A 19,383-nucleotide genomic window follows, 5' to 3' on the forward strand; every position below is an offset into this window, starting at 1 on the left:
TAACTTCAACCTGAACAAGGTCCTTTTCTCTTGTGAACTGAAACAAAGTATCCATTTAGGTCCTCCTCCACCTCATCATCCTTCTGATCTTCACATACGCTTAGTACACCTCGGAGTTCTCCTTAATTCTACATGCCAAAGAATTCTCGTGCCCCCTTCGAGCTCTTGTACAACCTTTCTAAAACTTTTTCCTGACTACCATACATTTCTTACGAGCCCTTCCCGTTTCCTGCTTCCTAAATCTAATCTTCCTCTTAACTAACTGTCTCACCTGCTTCATCATCCACGGTTCCCTTTTCCTACCATATTTTCCCTGTCACAGAGTGACAAACCTAATCTGAAACCAGCACAAGTGGTCCCTACACTTCCTCCACATTAGTTCTGTGCCTTCACCCTCGAATATCCGTTTCCAATTTACTCTTGCTAGTTCCTGAGTCATCCTATTGAAATTAGCCCTTCCCCAATTGAACACTTTCCCATTTTGTCTGATTTTATCCTTATCCATAGCTATGTTAAAGCTCAGGGAGTTGTTGTCACTCTTACCAAAATGCTCCCCCACCTTCCTGTCTGGACCAAACCATTTTTCTGCCTAGTCCCACTGCCCTGCATCCAGTTCAGAGCCCTCCATACCTCTCCCATTCATGTACTGTCCAAATTCCTCCTAAATGTTTAAAATTCACCACCTCATCTGACAGCTCGTTCCACACTCCCACCACTCTCTGTGAAGGTTCACTCTTATAGTCCCCTTAAGCTTATCCTCTTTTACCCTTAACCCATGTCCTCTGGTTTGTATCTCACCTACCCTCAGTGGAAAAAACCTACCTACATTTACTCTGTCTATCCCCCTCAATTTTAAATACCTCTAACAAATCTCCCCTCATTCTTTGACACTCCAAGGTATAAGGTCCTAACCTATTTAACTTTTCCCTGTAAATTAGTTTCTGAAGTCCAGGCCACATCCCATAAAATCTTCTTTGCACTCTTTCCATCTTTCTGCCTGTAGTTAGGTGACCAAAACTGCACACAGTACTCCAAATTTGGCCTCACCAATGTCTTTATACAACTTTACCATAACATCCCAACTGCTATACTCAATATTTTGATTTATGAAGACAAAAATGCCAAAAGCTCTTTACGTCCCTATCTACCTGTAACACCACTTTCAAGAAATTATGTATCTATTCCCAGATCCCTCTTCAGCTGGATTCCTCAGTGTCCAACCATTTACCATGTATATCCTTTTCTTGGTTTGTCCTTCTAAAATGCAACACCTCATATTTGTCTGGATTAAATTCCATCTGCCATTTTTCAGCTTATTTTTTCATCCGGTCCAGATCCCTCTGCAAGGTTTGAAAACCTTTTTCGCTGCGCACTACACCTTCAATCTTAGTGTCATCTGGAAACTTGCTAATCTGGATATGTCTCAGTTTCCCTGAATTTTTTTCAGTAGTACTACAAAACAAATGTTTCCAAATGATTCAGAATGATTTACCACATCAAGTAAGGCACCGAACACGCAGGGGAATGAAAGCTAAAGTTAAATAATCCCAGACGTAGACGTATAAAGCATGATGAATGAACACGACAAACTGCAAATGAGATGTTTCAAGGAATCCCCAGAACTGTGCAATATACATTTCATTTTCCCTGGAAAATTTCAAGCAGTGGTATAAATAAACATTTCCTAGTTATTCAGAATGGCCTATTGCATCCATTGAAAAACAGTACAGATGGATATTGAAGTCAGATAAAGCCAGATGCAGCAAGCATTATATCTAAACATTCGAACCAGCAGGTTTGAAAGCATCCACTCAACTAATTGCTACATCTGTTTCCCTGAAAGATTTTCAAGTTCATTTGTCATTCAATTGTACAAGTGCAACCTGATGAAACAGCGTTCCACAGTGCAGAGCAGTGCAAGATACACGAACAGACAGAACTATACATATACGCAGTACATATATTAAAATATTATTAATAAGTAGTAGAGTTATGGAGAGTTGTTTTAGCAGTCTCACTGCCCGTAGGAAGAAATAGTCAGTTTTAAGTAGTTGTAAATAAACATTACTAAATGATTCAGAATGTTCTATTGCATGAAATTTTCTGTTGCCCATTGAAGAGATTGATACTGAACGTAAAGCCGAATGTAAAAAGTATTATAATAGAACACTGCAAACAGCAAAAGACCCGGTTTGAAAAATCCACACAACAGGTTGATCTAGCTTGGTGTACCTGAAACACTTCCAGTGGAGCATCAAATAAATATCTTGATGTGATCAGGAATATATTATTGCATCCAATACAGCATTGGAGAGTTGATAATTATAGTAAGATAAAGCCAAATGTATCAAATGTTCCAGCTGAACATTGCAATCAGCATATCTGCCGTTTTGGAGAATCTACTTTGATGGATTTCACAAATTCCCTGAAAAAGTTTAAGAGAATGAAATAAACATTTCCGAATGTCTCAACCTGAGTCAAACAAAGCACAGGGCACTTTGGAGATTGATTACTAAAGTAAGTGAAAGCCAGATGAATGAAGTTCAACTTCAAGTTTATTGTCAACTGAATGTACAAGTACAACCCGATGATACAGTGTTCTCCAGTCCTCGGATGCAAAATCAAGCAAACAAATATACCTACAGACAAACAATACACATGTAGTACACGCATACATTCACAATTTAAATTTTTAATAAATGCATTTTTTTAAATTTGGAAATAACAGGCTCTTTCAGCCCACAAGCCCATGCTGCCCAAGTAGCCTATAACCTCCCGGTACGTTTTGAAAGGTGGGAGGAAACTGAAGCCCTGGGGAAAATCCACACAGACACAGGGAGAACGAACAAACTCTTTGCAGAGAGCGCGGGATTCGAACCTAGATCCTGATCGCCGGTGCTGTAACAGCGTTGCGCTAACCGCTTTACTAACTGTGCAGTATATAATTTGACATAAAATCAGGCGCGGAGGGTTTGTTTGAATGGTTCGTCAGTCGCTCAGCAGTCTGACTGAATTAATTATTATAAAATTAATTAAGCATTAGAACTGAACACTTCAAACAGTAAATTAGCTGCCTTGAATCAACACATCTGTTTGATATCACAATTTCCCTGAAAGGTTTTACATGGTAACACAAATAAACACTTCCAAGTGATTCACATGATTGAAGTGGAGCAGGATCACTGATGTAAGATGCATCAATCATTAAAGATTGAACTCTGCCAGTGCCAGAGCGGCGTTTGTAGCAGCTGCACTTTGGGGCAGCAAACGTTTCCTCTCCTCTCTCCCTTCCCCCTGCCCATTCACGGCAGTGGCACTTCATCCAGGGTTTCCCTGTGATACACATACAAGTGCTGATGTCACCAGAGTAACCTTTCAATTTGCCTGAGCAGGATGCCTGGGTAGGTTTTACTGGGTCCCTTGACCTCCTCTGTACCTAGGTCATTGACTGGGCAAATTGCCAGGTTAACCCCATTTTACATGGCATTTTGAAAGGGCCTAGTATTGCTTGATTGAGGGTTGGTTGCCTCAATTGCAATGATGGAGGATGACCACTAGGGGGTGGTATCCTGTGTAGAACTTTATGACTGGTGCTAATCTACAAGGATTAATTTCAAATGTTCTGAAATTTAAGGAAATATCTTCTGTCCATGGATGTCACATTGTTATTCCGATTTATAACCAAGGTATCAGATCTTCAGATTTACTGTTAGACTACGCACAACCCTGAGATTAGTTTTCCTGCGGACCAGGCACAATTACCACTTATTAGAAGGGCAAAATAAATCTATACTCGGCATACACATGTAAAGAAATAAAGAACTGTAAACAAACTGTGTAATACAGAGCAACAAAAAATAAAGTGCAAATGTAAGAGTCCTTAAATGAGTCCCTGATTGAGTTTGTCGTTGAGGAGTCTGATGGTGGAGGGGGAGCAGCCATTTATGAACCTGGTGGCGCGAGTCTAGTGGCACCGGCACCTCTTTCCCAATGGCAGCAGCGAGAACAGACCGTATGCAGGGTGGTGCGATTCCTCGGTTATATTCCGTTGTACTCCCTGGCATCATTGGCGTTTTGGCCTTTTTAAACGCAAGGTACCTTCTGCCAAGGGCAGGGCCACCACAAGTTGACCAGACCTGGGTGTGTGTCCCATATCCATTTCTCTCAGTGGTCATTTTCAGCCAGAACCAGAATGATTCAGAATGCAGTATTGTACAAACCAATGAATTGTGGATTGAGCAACTTCATCCAGGTCTACCCAGCATTATGACTGAACACTGCCTGCAGCACAGCATCTCTGCTTTGAAGTATCTACACATTTGTTTGGAGTGGTCGCATAAAATAAAAAGTTCTAAATGAGCAGTTTCAATGGCATAAGGCAAAGCATTGGACAATGAGTAGTTTCACAGGTAAGCAAGCATTAGAACAGAGCAGCAAGATAGCTGTATTGAAGAATTCACACATTTGTTTAACATACAGTAAAACTGGTATCCAAAATTCAAACATCCGGCAAAAAAAAAACAAGGAAAATAATAAAATAAATAAGAATAAACTAATAGGTAAAAAAATACACAAGTTTAATATTGTAAATGTTCTCTGAAGTAACATGTAGACCTTTAGTGAAGATGGGAGCAAATATTCAGCCAGCGGAGGGCCTTGGTTGGGCTTTGCCTGCAGCAGCTGTTTGAAACAGCAATGGCGTCACCCAGGATGAAGAGCCAGTTGATGCCGCTCGCCGTTGGGGTGACTCACTTAAAGTGTCTCCTCATCCCTGCTTAGTAAGAGTCGCCCCCGTCAGAGGCTTTACCTGTAAACTCGTGGGGGGGGGAAGAGGGGGTTCATTTTCTATAATGTTATTGTTCATCTTTCGGGGGGCTCCGTGGAGGGGGAGGAACCTGCAGATGCAGCGACGGTTAAATATTTTCAAAGAATGTGACTGAAAATGAAGTAAAATGCTTTAAGGCGTAGTATTTTTGTCTTTTAAACTGTTTATTCTTAATACAGGTGTATTAGTTAGGTATTGTAAAGAGTAAGTTTCAAGCAACCATAAAATACACTTATCCGGCATCTACCGATCTCCAATAGAAGCCAGATATCAGGGGTTTTACTGTTTTGCTCTTTAACTGAAAAGTTTTATGTAGTCGAATAAAATAAACATTTCAAAACAACTTTGAATGCTCTATTGTATAAAATAATTCATTGGTCGTTGAGCAGTTTCCTATCTGAAGCAAGGTTAAGCCAGATTTAGCAAACATTATAACAGACACTGCAGACAGCAAAATAGCTATTTTAAAGAATCTACACAACTGTTCAATATATAATTTTAACTGAAAGGTTTTAAGAGGGCAACACAAAATAAATGATCCTACTATGTTCTATTGCATTGCAGCAATGCCTTGAACAGTGATAAGTTTCACAGGTGAGGCAAGATAAGGCATGAATTATAGCAGAACATCCCAAAAAGCAAGAATCTGCACAATTGTTTGATGTAACACAGTTTAACAGCAAGATTTCAAGTCAAAGTAAAATTAATCATTTCCCGCTGAATGATCTACAAAATAAAACAAAAGGACTGGACAATAGCTTTTGTAGCTGAAGGAATACAGGTAGTCCTCAACTTATGACCGTAACTGGGACCGAAGGATTGGTCGCAAGTCGGATTCACACGTCTTAACGAGGTAGTTAAGCAATTTCCCCAAAATCATTAGGCCAATTAGGCAGCTGCCTAGGGCGCAAACATCAGAGGGGCGCTGTTAAAGAGAGCAATTCCAACAGCTCCAGCTCTAAGGGGCACTGGTGAAACCTCATTTAGAGAACTGTGTGCAGTTTTGGGCCCCCTATCTTAGAAAGAATGTGATGTTGTTGGAGAGGGTGCAGAGGTGATTTACTAGGATGATTCCTGGAATGCAAGGGCTGATGTACGAGGAGCGTTTGGCAGCTCTTGGGTTGTATTCATTGGAGTATAGGAGAATGAGAGGAGATCTCATAGAGGCATTTTGTATTTTGAAAGGTTTAGATATGGTTGATGCGGGTAAGATGTTTCCCTTGGTGGGTGAATCGAGGACAAGGGGGTCATAGTCTGAAAATTAGTTATCCATATAAAACAAAGATTAGGAAGAACTTCTTTAGCCAGAGGGTCGTGGATCTGTGGAACTCGCTGCTGCATACAGCAGTTGAAGCCAGATCACTGGGAGTATTTAAACAAGAAATAGACATTAGTGAAGACATCAAGGGACATGGGGAAAAGGCTGGAAATTGGAACTAGTGTAGAGTGGCTTAGTGTCGATTTACGGAACAGACTCGATGGGCCTAGTGTCCTGCTTCTGTTCCTTTGTCCTGTGATCTTGTGACCTCTGCACCATGAACGACGTGTTTCTGACCAACGCGCGTTAGTCTGGTAAGGCGGAGGGAGGAAGTGGTACAGTGCATGGTGAATGTCACATCAAGCATTGCACCAACCGCTCAGCCCAGACAGCTCCCACCCCCCCCATTCCCCCACTCAACCTGGTCAGCCCTCCTTCCTCCCTCCCTAACCAGCCTAGGGTGCAAAATAGACTGTGCTGGGGTACTCTTGCTTCTTTTCTGACTAAGGCGCTTCAGGCAATTTCTGCCGATGGCGAATCTGTCTGCCTTACAGCAGACAATCAAATTTTGAGTGTGTGTATAATTAAAAACGGTTCTCCACAGTTTTACATTTGTAATCAAATAATTCACATGATTAAAGTGCACATTCCAGGTTTTATTCAAGGTTATTTGTATACATTTTGTTTTGATCACGTAGAAATTACAGCACTTTTTATACATCGTCCCTTAATTTCAGGGACCATAATATTTGGGACATAGCAATGGTTTGTATATTAGTTGCGTTTAATACTTTGTTGCATGCAGTGACTGTTTGAGTCTGTGATTCATAGATACCACCAGGTGCTGAGTATCTTCTCTGGTGATGCTCCACCAGGCCTCTACTGCAGCCATCTTCAGCTCCTGCTTGTTCCGGGGGCTTGTCCCCTTAAGCGTTTCCCTTCAGCATATGGAAGGTATGCTCAACTGGATTTAGATAAGGTGACTGATTTGGCCGTTCAAGGATTGTCCAGTTTTTAGTTTTTAAAAACTCCTTTGTTGCTTTAGCAGTGTGTTTGGGACTGTTGTCTTGCTGTGTAGGGTGAAGCGTTGTCCAATGAGTTCGAAGGCATTTGCTTGAACTTGACCAGATGTTCCTGTACTTCTCAGAATTCATTTTGCTGCTGCCATCAGCTGTAACATCAAGTACCTGTGGATTCATACATGTCCAGGCCATAACACCCCTACCACCGCGTTTCACAGATGAGGTGATATACTTTGGATCTAGGGCAGTTCCTTTACCCCTCCACACTTTGCTCTCGCCATCACTCTGATACAGGTTAATCTTGGTCTCATCTGTCCACGACCTTTTCCAGAATTCTGCAAACTGTAATCTGGCCATCCTTTCTGTGGTTTGCATCTTGCAGTGTGACCTCTGTATTTCTGTTCATGATGTCTTCTGCAGACAGTAGACATTGACACATCCACACCGTCTCCTGAACTGTGTTTCTGAGGTCGGACACATGTTTGGGGATTTTTCTTCATCATGACGAGAATTCTTTTAGCATCACCAATGGAGGTTTTCCTTGGCCGACCAGTCCCTTTGCGATTACTGAGCTCACCAGTACGCTCTTTCTTTTTAATGATGTTCCAAACAGTTGATTTTGGTCAACCTAAAGTTTGGGCAACATCTCTTACTGTTTTATTCTTGCTTTTCAGCCTGGAAGTGGGGACACAAATCGATTTTTGGGTGAATATACTGTACAGCAGGGGTGTCAAACTCAAATTCACGGAGGGCCAAAATTAAAAACTTGGACTAAATTGAGGGCCGAACTAAATATTTATTGAAAATTTTCAACAACATCTGCATGTTTTCTCTTCTTTCACCATATGTAATGTTAAACTTTAGAATATAACTTTAGGAGGATAATGTTACAGGTCAGGAGTAGGTAGCTCAAGTTCACCCTTTGCTTGACCTGAGGGAAACATATTTGGTCCCTGTGGAGATGTAGTCAGCATTCACAGGCTGTGTCCATTTTGGCCTGCATCAGGACTCAGCATTTCCTGCTCACTCCTCAGGCTCTAGGCCTCTATTCACCCTCGACCCACCATCCCTCTACCTGACCAGTCCTTTACCCAACCTCTACTCACCCCTCACTCCACTCGCTCTGCCTCTACCCACCCCATCCTATACACGCCCCTCTACTGCCTATCCCCTCAACCTGTTCCTCCCTCTACCCGTCTCTCACCCTCTAATCACCCCTCCCCTACTCGCCCTGCCCCTTCCCTTTTACCTCTTCCCTATCCACCCCTCCTTCTACTCATCTCTCCCTCTAACTGCCCCTCGCACCACCATAACTTCCCCTGCCCATTACTCCTCACCTACACCCTCTGCCCACCCCTGCTTACCCACCCACTCAGGCCCAGCGCGCTGCCGATCAGCCTTTGCGGACAGCCACCATCTCTCTCTTCACGTGCAGGGCCGAACCAGCCGTCCCTGGGGTCCGCGTGGGTGCAAGCGCTGAAGGCCATGGCGACCGGGAGAAGTGCGCTCGCGCTGTGGAAGGGCCGTCCGGTGGCAGTCGCGCGGGGCTCGCACTGCCTGGAGGCCGTGCGCAGCCTGCCATGCCCGTCGCGCCGACAGGAAATCACAGGCGTTCGCCCATCCGTCGCACCGCTCGGCAGGTGGGAGAAGTGACTGGTTGTGCGGGGAGCCTTCCAACTGGCTTGCCGGCTGATGACATGGACAGACTTCTCGTGTTACAATTTCTCGTGTTACAATGGGGAAGGATGTGCAATGAAGGGGGAGGATGGTGGGGGTGACATTAGCAAAAAACAGCATCGGCTCTCGCTGCAGGGCGGGCCACATCTAATACATTTTTGAAATGATCTTGCGGGCCAACTATAATTATATCGTGGGCCAAATTTGGCCTGCGGGCCAGAGTTTGACATGTGTGCTGTACAGCATAAGATACCATGGCAGATGGTGAGTCAGTGGTTGAATGGTGGGCCACGATGATTTTTTTGGCAGCAGTGGCGAGCTTCCCCTCCACGCATTAGGGTCCAAATGCATCTCTGCATTCTGAACCCTCTGTACTTTTTGTATCGCCCCACAGTATCCCAATACTGTTCATATGCTTCTGTTGTAAGTGAGGAAACAGATTCGGTGGGTCTCAAAGGCAAGGACTCTGGACACACAGTTTCAGTAAAGGATTTATTTACAGAAGACACACACCCCCCGCCCCCCACACACGCAGACAGTTAATAATGAACGTGGAGAAAATTGCGTGGGAACAAAGTGCACCCACAACATCCACAACCCCTCTTCCCCCCCAAGGGAGAGCTAGTACGATATCTGTCACCCCTCGACTCTGTGCAGGCATGGCTCTATGCTATTAGGGACAATAATCAATGCTCCCAACCCTATTCAGTGCACCAAAAGTTTCTCCAGTGCCATTCCGCGGTTCTCAGACTGGAATGAAGCAGGGTGGTCCCTCGGAGATGGCAAAAGAGAGGAAGAACCGAGCACATGTGGCACCTTTTATAGTGCTGGAGGGACTCCAGGTCATTTACAGGGGACCAACGGCTTGGTAGCAGCAAGGTTAATCCAATTACAACAGCCAATGGACCAAGGAATTTACAATGACCAACAGCGAGGTGTGCACTAATGGGCGGGGCCAAACCTTGATTGGTAGGTGGCATGTCTTCTGACTAGATAGTGGGCAGAGCTGTCACATGACAGCCACGACCCTTCACAATACACCTTCTACACAGAGATAGCAAGGAAACTTCCTCCACACCCCGCTCCCCTCTGTCAGTTTGCTGACACAGTTGCAGGACAAACCAAAGTGCAGCCACGCAAGGCGTCAAAGAAGCAGATTCTAGTACGGGACAACGACCTCACAGGTTGTGCGAAGATCTGGCAGAGTACTTTACCCCTGACCTTCACACCGCCAGTCTCCATGTCTACCACTGCAACTGTCTAGTTCCACCTAGTGGCCATTTTGCATTGCCTTGCTGATCGTTCTCTGCCAGACGTTTAACATTACTACTGGCTAGTTCACCCTGTGGTACAAACGACTCCGACACCCCGTTTCTGCTGAACGTTCTGCGTTCTTTGGGCTACTTCATCCCTCCTCCTAAAGTAAAACAGGGATAAGAAGCAGTAAAGTTCCTTGGCACCACACTTAGTGCATCAGAGAGGAAGCTGACTGAAGACACATTCACTCTGATTGTCCAAACCCTTCTGCCACCCGCCAAAGAACACTCCTGGGATTAATAGAGCACCGGATATGTTTTAAAGGGGCCCTAAATAGTGCCGGCCGGCGCATGCACAATAAGGGGAAAGTGTAACTGCGGCACTCCACCCCCCCTTGACCCTGCATGTCCATTTTGATAAATTTGAAATAGTCTTAATTATTCTTAACAAATTGTGCAGTGGCTATGCGATACCACACACGGACAGTCTGTGTTACTAACCCCCGATTAAAGGCCTGCATTGACAATGTTAAACACCCAGTCAGCCGTTCATAATTCATAGTACATAAACACAGGGGCCCTTGAAAATGCAGGGCTCTTTGCCTTTACTAATCTGGCCCTGGATTAATCAACTTCTGCAGACATTGGATCCCCAATATTCTTTTGTTCTTTTCAATAGTTTTATTGCTATTTATTCAAATAAAAATGATCAATACAATTATAGGTGTTGCAGAACTAGTAAAAAAATTTACAATAACGATCATATGTAGAAATTTAGTACAATAGCACAAATAATGATATAATAGAACATAACAAAAAGATAAACTCTAAACCCCTTCCCCTCAGCAAGGTTGACATTTAAGAAAATTCAAGTGGCACAATCTCAGAGAGAGAGAGCACCGTGCCAAAATTCCAAATCAACACCAACACTTAAGGTTACGATAGTCATCCATAAACGAGCCCCATATCATTTGCAATCCCAATGTTACTTCCACACTAAATTTTGTTTCCTGATGCCTCCTTTAAAGCACCCCTGCAGTATAGCTCGACTCCCACTGAATGCTCCGCCTTCAAAGCCTTGAAACAGTTTGTTACAAGCACCAGCTTCGAGCCATCCGCTCTTTGATCACCCCCTTCCTACTTCACATTACAATGGCTCTTCAGCTGTTCTCACGCAGACTCACGGTGAACAAAAGCGACCAATGGCTTACTACTCAACAGAAATTGACCCTGGGACTGTCTCCCTGCACTCAGATTCCGACCACAGTAATACACCCTTGTTATGGCAGCAGCCAATATTACTTTACAAACTGCCCTCCACCAAACTCACATTCCGCCTCAAGTAATCCCTCTGCCATCAGTGCTCTGTGATTAGTAAGGGGTTGCTTAAGGTGGTGTGTTGGTGGGAAGGGAAGGTTGAGAATCTAAACCCAATTGCTACTGAAATATTTTACTTGAGAAATATTTCGCTGATTTCCTTTGGAGATATGAAACTGTGAACCTGTGGTAAGGAAACAGGTTTGGTAAGTCTCAAGATTTCCTTACACCTTACACGTATATGATGAACTAGGTACGTTCAATGATCAGGGAAAAATCACTAACATGCCCCTTGACTCAGTGCAGGCACAACTCTATGCTACCAGGGTCACTAATTAAACACTCCCAACCCTTTTTAACAGTGGACATCTTACCAACAGTTTCTCCAGTACCCTTTCATGGTTCTAAGCCTGGAGTGAAGCAGGGTGGTCCCAAGCTGGCAAAGAGAGAGAACAAAGAACAAAGCCCAGGTCATTAACAGAGACCAATGTCTCAGTGCCAGGAGGGTTAATCCAATTACAATAGTCAAGGCCAAGAACAGGCAGGATGGAGAGTCCAGTCCAGGGGCCAATGGCCAGGTGGGGCGGGACCAAACCTTGATTGGCAGCTGGTGTGTCCTCTGACCAGGAAGGAGGCAGTGCTGTCACGTGACAGCCACAACCCTTCCCAATACACCACATAACAAGTCAATTAGGGACGATTAAAACAGTGGTTTTCAAACCTCTTTCTTTCCACCCACAGACCGTCTTAAGCAATCCCTTACTAATCACAGAGCACTGATGGCATAGAGATTAGAAGACACAGCACCTGACGCAGGCATGATGTGATATAACAACCTTCTGCTCTCTTTCCACCAATGGACAACTCAAACCCTCTACCTTTCTACAATCACCTCCCACTGAATGATCTTCTGCCACTCCATAACCACATTTTTGCTACCTCTTGAGATCACTTACCTGGTACACCCACTCTTAGATGCCAACCTAACCTTATACATGGATGGCAGCTCTTTTATTGATGAGACTGGTCTTATCGTTCTGGCAAGGCCATTGTTTCTCGTTCCGAATCTATTGAAAGTTCTTTCTCTTCACCCTTGTCTGCACAAAACACGGAACCTTTTGGGGTCACCTGTGCCTGTATTTTAAGCGTCGGTCACCCTGTTAACATTTACACCAATGGGGGGGGGGGGGAGTGGGGAGTGGAGGTGGCGGAGCCGGGGAGGGATTGGAAAATGTGCTGAGAGGCTCCCCCCACCCCAGTTATGCCACTGATTGGGGGGAAATTGTCCAGCTCTGTGGACTCCAATATCCTGTGTTGGGGGAGGCCAGGAGATAATGGCCCTCAACAACCTTTGCCCAACACCAACGACAACACATATCCAGTGACCCTTCGTGCTTTTGGGTGGTTCAAAGTTGGTCTTTTCCTGAGCGCAATTCGGCTCATCACATCTCTCCCTGCTCTTGCTGCCCCTGGCCCCCTTCCTGTTCTCGCTGACCTTCCTCTCTGCTCTCAATGGCCTCCTCGCCCTCTTAGCACCTTACCTCCTGCTCCCACAGCTACCCCTTCTCTCTCTTTCTGTCCCCCTCTCACTGTCTCCCTCTCTCTCCCTTTCTCTTTCCTCCTCTATTTCTCTCTCTCCCCCTCTTTCTGTCTCCTCCACTCTGTCTCTCCCCCTTTCTCTCCTCCCTCTCTCTGTCCCCTTTTCTCTGGCTCCTCTCCCCCTCTCTCCCTCTTTCTCTGACTTCTCTCCCCCTGTTCCCCCCTCTCTCTCCCCCTCCTCTCTCTCTGTCCCCCCCCCTCTCTGTGTCCTCCCCTCTCTCTCTCTGTACCCCTTCATCTCTTCCTCATCTTGAGTCACCAACAGCCTGCTGCTTTCTTCAGCCCGTGCTCTTTGGCTGTAGGGCCCCATCTCCATGGTCACCGTCCCTCTGCTTCTCATTCTCAAACGGAGGGGTGGTCTCCCCAAATTCTGCCTCCTTATGCCTGCCCTCTATTTCCGCGGAGATTCTACTCCTGTGACTGCAGCCAATCGCATCTTGGGTCCAGACCCCGCAGTCACAGAATTTAAAAACTCCTGTCGGTTCCTTTAACAGGCCGTTTAAACCGGAGCTGTTGGTAGTTGGACTGGGTGGTAGAACCATGCGGAGAAGCTCTAAGACTCCTCGTTCTCCGCAGTTCACCATCAAAACAGCTTCGGCAGTGCCAGCTTTCTTTTGCACCTCTTATCCAGTATCTTTCTTACAACTGGATGACCAAAACTGCATGCTATTTTCAAAATTAAGTCTCACCCATGCCCTGTACTCAATGCCCTGACTGATAATGCCCCCTTAACCAGCATTGCCATTTTAATGGAACTATGTATCTGCACTCTTATGTCTCTCTGTTCTACAACACTCCCCAGGTCCCTACCAAGTCTTGCCCCGGTTTAATAGAGGTTTACAAGATTTCTGAGAGGCATAGATAAGCCAACACCTTTTCCCAGGGTGGGAGTAGCAAACACCAGAGGTCATCTGCACAAAGTGAGGGAGGAGAGTTTAGGGTAAGTTTTTCACACGGAGTTGTGGGAACCTAGAATGCATTGCCCGGGGGTGAAAGCTGGAACATTAGGGGCATTTAAGAGACTCAGCCAGGAACACGGATGAAATAAAAATAGAGGGTTATGGGCTAGGAAGGGTTTAGTATTGTTTGGTAGAAATAGATAGATTGGCTTTGGTGTCGGTGATGCACAATTGCTTAGCAGAAGGAGGTATAAGGCGCTTCTTCCATCCGGTAGCTAACAGGTCACCCTTGGGCAAGGTGTCCTACCTGTTTAGCCTCCCAATCAGGGTCACGTGAACCCATGGATTTGCAGATGGTTTTAACAAGCAGATTCTACAGATTGGAATTTATGGTTGTAAAACTAAAAACGCTGGGCCAGTACGGACACTGCGACTGAAGGAGGCAACAGGAAACCACTTCAGTATATTTCCCTTGAACTCAACATTGACGACAGTCTCAGCTCAAAGACGGAGCCTTCACTGAAAGAGAAGGGGGGGCCCACAATTCGGAGGACCAGAGATCGTGATGGATGGAAAGAGATGATTGCCCACACCCAACGGCAAGGCACCTGAATGATGAGGGTGAAATAGGTTTGCACAACATCAAGGGCCGAAGGGCCTGTACTGTGCTGTAACATTCTATGTTCTAACACCTTGCAATTGTCCGAGTTAAACTCCATCCACCATTCTTTGGTCCGCATTCCCTGTTCATCAGGATAATTTTCTAGCCTTAGGTTACTTTCTAGTGAGTATCAATGTGAGGAGAAATGTATGGCTTAGAAATGGCAGAGGATCTGGTGGAAAGATGGGGACGGGGTGGGGGGACGGGGGATAAAAAAATATTTCCGCATTATTGCGACCTTTCAAAACCTGCTGTGACTTGTCATTATATAAAAAGGGATCTGACCTTTTATGGCAACTTTGACTTCAGCCAAGGTATTTGGAAAAACTTGGCAGACCAATATTTCCTTTCAACTGTAAAAATGGCCTTATCTCAACTCGACAAAATGTTTCCTGTCTTGATTGCACAAAGTGTTCCATAGTTACTGCCCTGGTTGTAACCTCTGTAACTAAAACATATATAATTCTCCTGAGCATTGATGGTACAGTACTTCCAAAACCCAGAGCCTTCCTTTCAGAGCCTGCATATAAAATAATTGTCCATCACCTGTGGAAATTGTGATCCTTTGCTAGGTTAATGCTTCCATGTCCCTTGGCCACAATACTTGGCATCTTCATGGTGTGCGTCGGTCCCCACGATCTCCTCATCATCACATTGAATTCAGGGCCTGACTATATATCCTCTACACCAGTCAACACCCACTGTGGTCGGTGCAGAAATAGGGCATTCAGCCCATCATGTCTGCCCCGCCATTCCATCATGAGCTGATCCATTCTCCCACTCAGCCCCAGCCTTCTCCCCATAACCTGGCCAAACAAGAATCCATCAATCTCTGCCTTAAATACACCCTATGACCTGGCCTCCGCAGCCGCCTGTGGCCGTCTACAAATTGGCAGAGCAACAGCTCATATTCTATCTGGGCACCCTCTAACCGGAGGGCATTAAAGTTGACCTCTCAGGAACGCTCTCCCTTCATAAAGTCGGGTAATAGATGGACGCTGCGAGACTGGCTTAGTTCCTCCAGCATATCTGTGTTTTTAACCATAGACTCGCCACCTTCTGGCTGAAGAAATTCCTCCCCGTCTCTGTTGCAAGTGGGTGGCCTGCAATCCTGAGGTTGTGCCCTCTTGTCCTAGACTTGCCCATATCTGGTCTTGTGGCTGAGCTAATGCTCTCGCCTGATTAATGGAGGAGAGTGTCCAGTGGGCTGGACACTCTCATCTCGTGTGCCTCCTGCACCTTTCAAATAGAAGCCTGACCTACCTGTTAAATCACCAACCCAGCAATTTAAGTGGGAGAGGATCCTGCCCCTGTGATGTCGTGGAGAGGGATGCGTCACAGGGAATCCCCCGTTCCCTGTATCCTTTCTCTTCCCTTTCTGTTTAAAGTTCCAGAGTAACCGGGTCAGCCATTTCCCCTTCTAAATAGGTGGAGGAGGACACCCGGGTAAGTTTTACTAGGTTCCCCAACCACCTCTTGAGGTTGGTCTGGGACCTGGGTGGATTTTGACTGGGCTTGCTCGGTTCGGCTCTTTCAAAGAACCCTGTACCTGGGTCTTCAACCTTGCAAATTGCCTGATTACCCCCAGTTTGAAAGGGCCGACTAATTTCTTTCTGCTCCCAGTTCTGAAGCAGGGTCTTTGAACTTTGAGGCGCAACGCTGTTACAGCAGCAGTGACTAGGATTGAAATCCGTTTGCTGTCTGTAAGGAGTTCATACGATCTCCCCGTGTCTGCATGGGTTTCCTTTGGGTGCCCCAGTTTCCTCCCATCCTTCAAAATGTACCAGGTCAATTGGGTATAATTGGGCGGCAGGGGCTCGAGGGCCTGCTACCGCGCTGGGTCTAAATTTAAATTGAAAAATATATTTTAAATGTAAATGAACTGAAACATTCATGGCTTCTCTTTCCACAGGTGCCTCCTGCACTGCTGAGTAGGTCCCACTATTTCCTGGTTCTATTTTAAATTTGATTAATCGATTCTATGAATTTGCGAAGCTGTAGTCCAGCAGGAATAATATTAAGATTGTTTGTCAAAGACTGAATTCTATTCCCATAACTATTCTGTTTACTGAATTGATTACATAGCTAAGTGGGTGGAATCAACTTGTGGATAAAGTTTTAAGCTCAGCTTGGAACTGTATCGACCGTATACATTAAATGAAATTGAAAAAGAAATGATAAATGCTCACGGTTACGGTCATGCAAGGAGAAAAGTGGAGTTGCAATACTGCAGCAAGTTCCCATGTGGTGTCAGAGTTGTCTATGACAAGGAGAGGTTCAAGAGCCTGATAGGTGTTCGAAATAAATCGTTCCAGAAGCTAGAGGTGTTAGTAAGTTTTTACGACAGGATACAGCTGTTGTTTTCCTGTTAAATCCTGCGTTGATGGGAAATCTTGAGAATATAACTCCTAAATTATCTTTATCAGATTTTCAATTGAAATTTGTTAAATTAGCTTTGGCGATAGCAAGGAAATGATTCGCCGTGGCTTGAAAATCAAATGTTTCATTGACATTAGAAAGATGGCAAAACAGAGGCTCAAAGTTGTATTCCATTACATCTAATTGGAAGGGTCAATATTTTTGACAGATTGGGAATCTGAACATTAGGTTTGATATTATAAATAACTCCTTTGAATCCTTCAGACCGGAGAAGGCTTCCCTTAAAAATAATAAATGTTTTTTTAAATCTTTGAGCATCTTCTGAAACAATTTAATATATAATTATGTTTTGTTATACATTTTAGTGATTTAGGTGTTTTTTTTAGTAAGGGTTGGGAGTTCAGGAGGGAGGGATTAGTTGGGGTTAGATGGGGTTTCTTTCTCTCTTTTATATAAATCAACATGTATTTAATTAAGTTTTAAATAATGTGATATGATTTTTATTAATTGTTATATACATGCTGACTTTAAATAAAATAACCAACAAAATAAAAAGAAGCTGTTTGCGGGTATCTATACCTTATCCCCAAAGGGAGTGGAGAGAAGGGGTTGCGACCAGGGAGATGGGGGTCCTTTCCTGCCCTCCTGAGGCAGTGCCTCGCAGTCAATGGATGGGAGGTTTGCTGCGTTCCTGTGCCCACGAATGACCAAACCAGGCTGTGAAGCAATCAGTCCGTACACTTTCCACTGGGCACCTGCAGAAGATTGATGGAGTATTTGGCTTCACCACTGGATGGGATAACTTCTTTTCAAATCAATTTTTTTTAAAAAAAGGAAAAGTAACAATTGCCTCTCTCCTCTGGATCCACACACTTACCTGTGTGAGCACGCTGATGTGCTTTTCGGCGTGAACATCTGGTGTCAACTTTCCAACATGTTGGGGGGGAGGAGGGGTGCAGAGGAGGTGGTGGGGTCCACAGACTCTCAAACTCTCTGCAGGGACTTCATTTTCTCGTCTTTATGCATGCCTTTGCAGAGCAAAGAAAGGAAAGATTTTCATGTATTTAAGTGCATAACAATCTTGATCCTTAATCTTGAACTTTGGCTGACAACCTCCTCTCGTTCCCCTCCCAAAAATAAACGCCCAAAACAATGTTGTTGCTGTTTTAGTGAGAACAATGACAAATAAGATACATTTGTCTGCGAGAAGCACCCTTTTTTGCATCCACGTGAAAGGTTCTGGAGCTGAAGTGCCCCTGACCAGTGCAGCCTCTCAGCTGTTTCCTCTCATTGAATTCTGCCGTCTGCTATTGTCTTAACGGTGGACCTTGCACAGGCGCTTGAGAGGTTTGGGCTTCCTTTTAAGGCGCCGCTTTTTTGACATTGGCTCGGGTTCCTAAAAATAGCTCATGAAGTAACTCCTGAAGATATACTGGGGGCTCAGTTTGTGGCTGGTATCAAAAGGACAGCAATTTGAAATATGCGATCCTTTAACATTATGGGCTTTACAGGGTTATTTTTCCCAATATGCTGTCCATCTACAATGATGCAATTCCCATGTGAATTTAGAGTTATTATAGGAAGAGTTGGAGGGCAGATTTATCAAGCAGAGGAGCCTCTTGCATACAGGGGCTTATCTGCAGAAAATAGCACCTGTGGCAAGCGCTCAAATCGTGCCGCTATCTGACACCAATCTTTAATCATAATGTCAGCTCAAACTCATTAATCTTTTAATTAACAAATTACGTCTCTACATGAAAATTATAGCTGCACCATTCTTACTTTTACTGATACAAATTGGTCTACGATATGTCCATTTATTCCATTTCTTCTTTCTACACCCAGGTCACAGAGTCTGCCTTGACCCATGGAGCTGCTTCTGAAGGCCAGTAGGATGGACGGGCAGTCTTCAACGTGTGTGTCCTCGAGTTCCTGCAGCCCATTGGTGCGGCTCCTCGAAACACTCGGGCTCGCTCAGGCCGGGTGCCTCGTAAAATGCGGTCCTGGAGCCACTCATCAATTGATATGGCTGGACCGAGCCGGGCATCACTTCCGGATCTGAGCTCACCGCGCGCCAGAGTCCTGTCTCCATGGAGATTGCGGCGTTTACTCCTGTTTCCACGGTAACCGACATGTCGCTTCTCCAGACCGTTTAACGGAAGCCACGTTGACGCACGGGCCCAAGCGCCAAAAGATTCTGCTTCTCGGAGGCTGGCTCATCTGACTTTAATAGAAACTGCTCAGTAATGCCCCCTTCAAGTGGAGTCCAGGGCACGTGCTGTACCTTAGATACGCCACTGCACGCACATGACCTGGAAGCAGAAACCTCTGAAGAGTTCTGATCCTCGTGTCCCCTTGCTCGACGGTGGGTGACTGTCACCTGGCACAGATGCAATGGCACGAATGGATCACCTCTGGGTGAAAGGTTTTCCGTGATTTCAAATGCTTTGAGAAATCAGTTCAAGGCGCACCACATGCAATCTCTTAGGT

General features: G+C 45.0%; 1 long non-coding RNA gene across 1 annotated transcript; it reads right to left on the reverse strand.

Annotated features, from left to right (window-relative positions):
• Window positions 1–6,718: 6,718 nt before the first annotated feature.
• On the reverse strand, window positions 6,719–18,158 carry LOC138754055 (uncharacterized). Its single transcript, XR_011351552.1, has 3 exons — window positions 17,771–18,158; window positions 17,473–17,648; window positions 6,719–7,780 (listed from the first exon to the last, which is right to left on the reverse strand). It is a non-coding gene; the product is annotated as an uncharacterized lncRNA (long non-coding RNA).
• Between the last annotated feature and the right edge of the window lie 1,225 nt (window positions 18,159–19,383).

Source organism: Narcine bancroftii, chromosome 2 (assembly GCF_036971445.1).
Source record: "Narcine bancroftii isolate sNarBan1 chromosome 2, sNarBan1.hap1, whole genome shotgun sequence".
Taxonomy (NCBI): Eukaryota; Metazoa; Chordata; class Chondrichthyes; order Torpediniformes; family Narcinidae; genus Narcine; species Narcine bancroftii.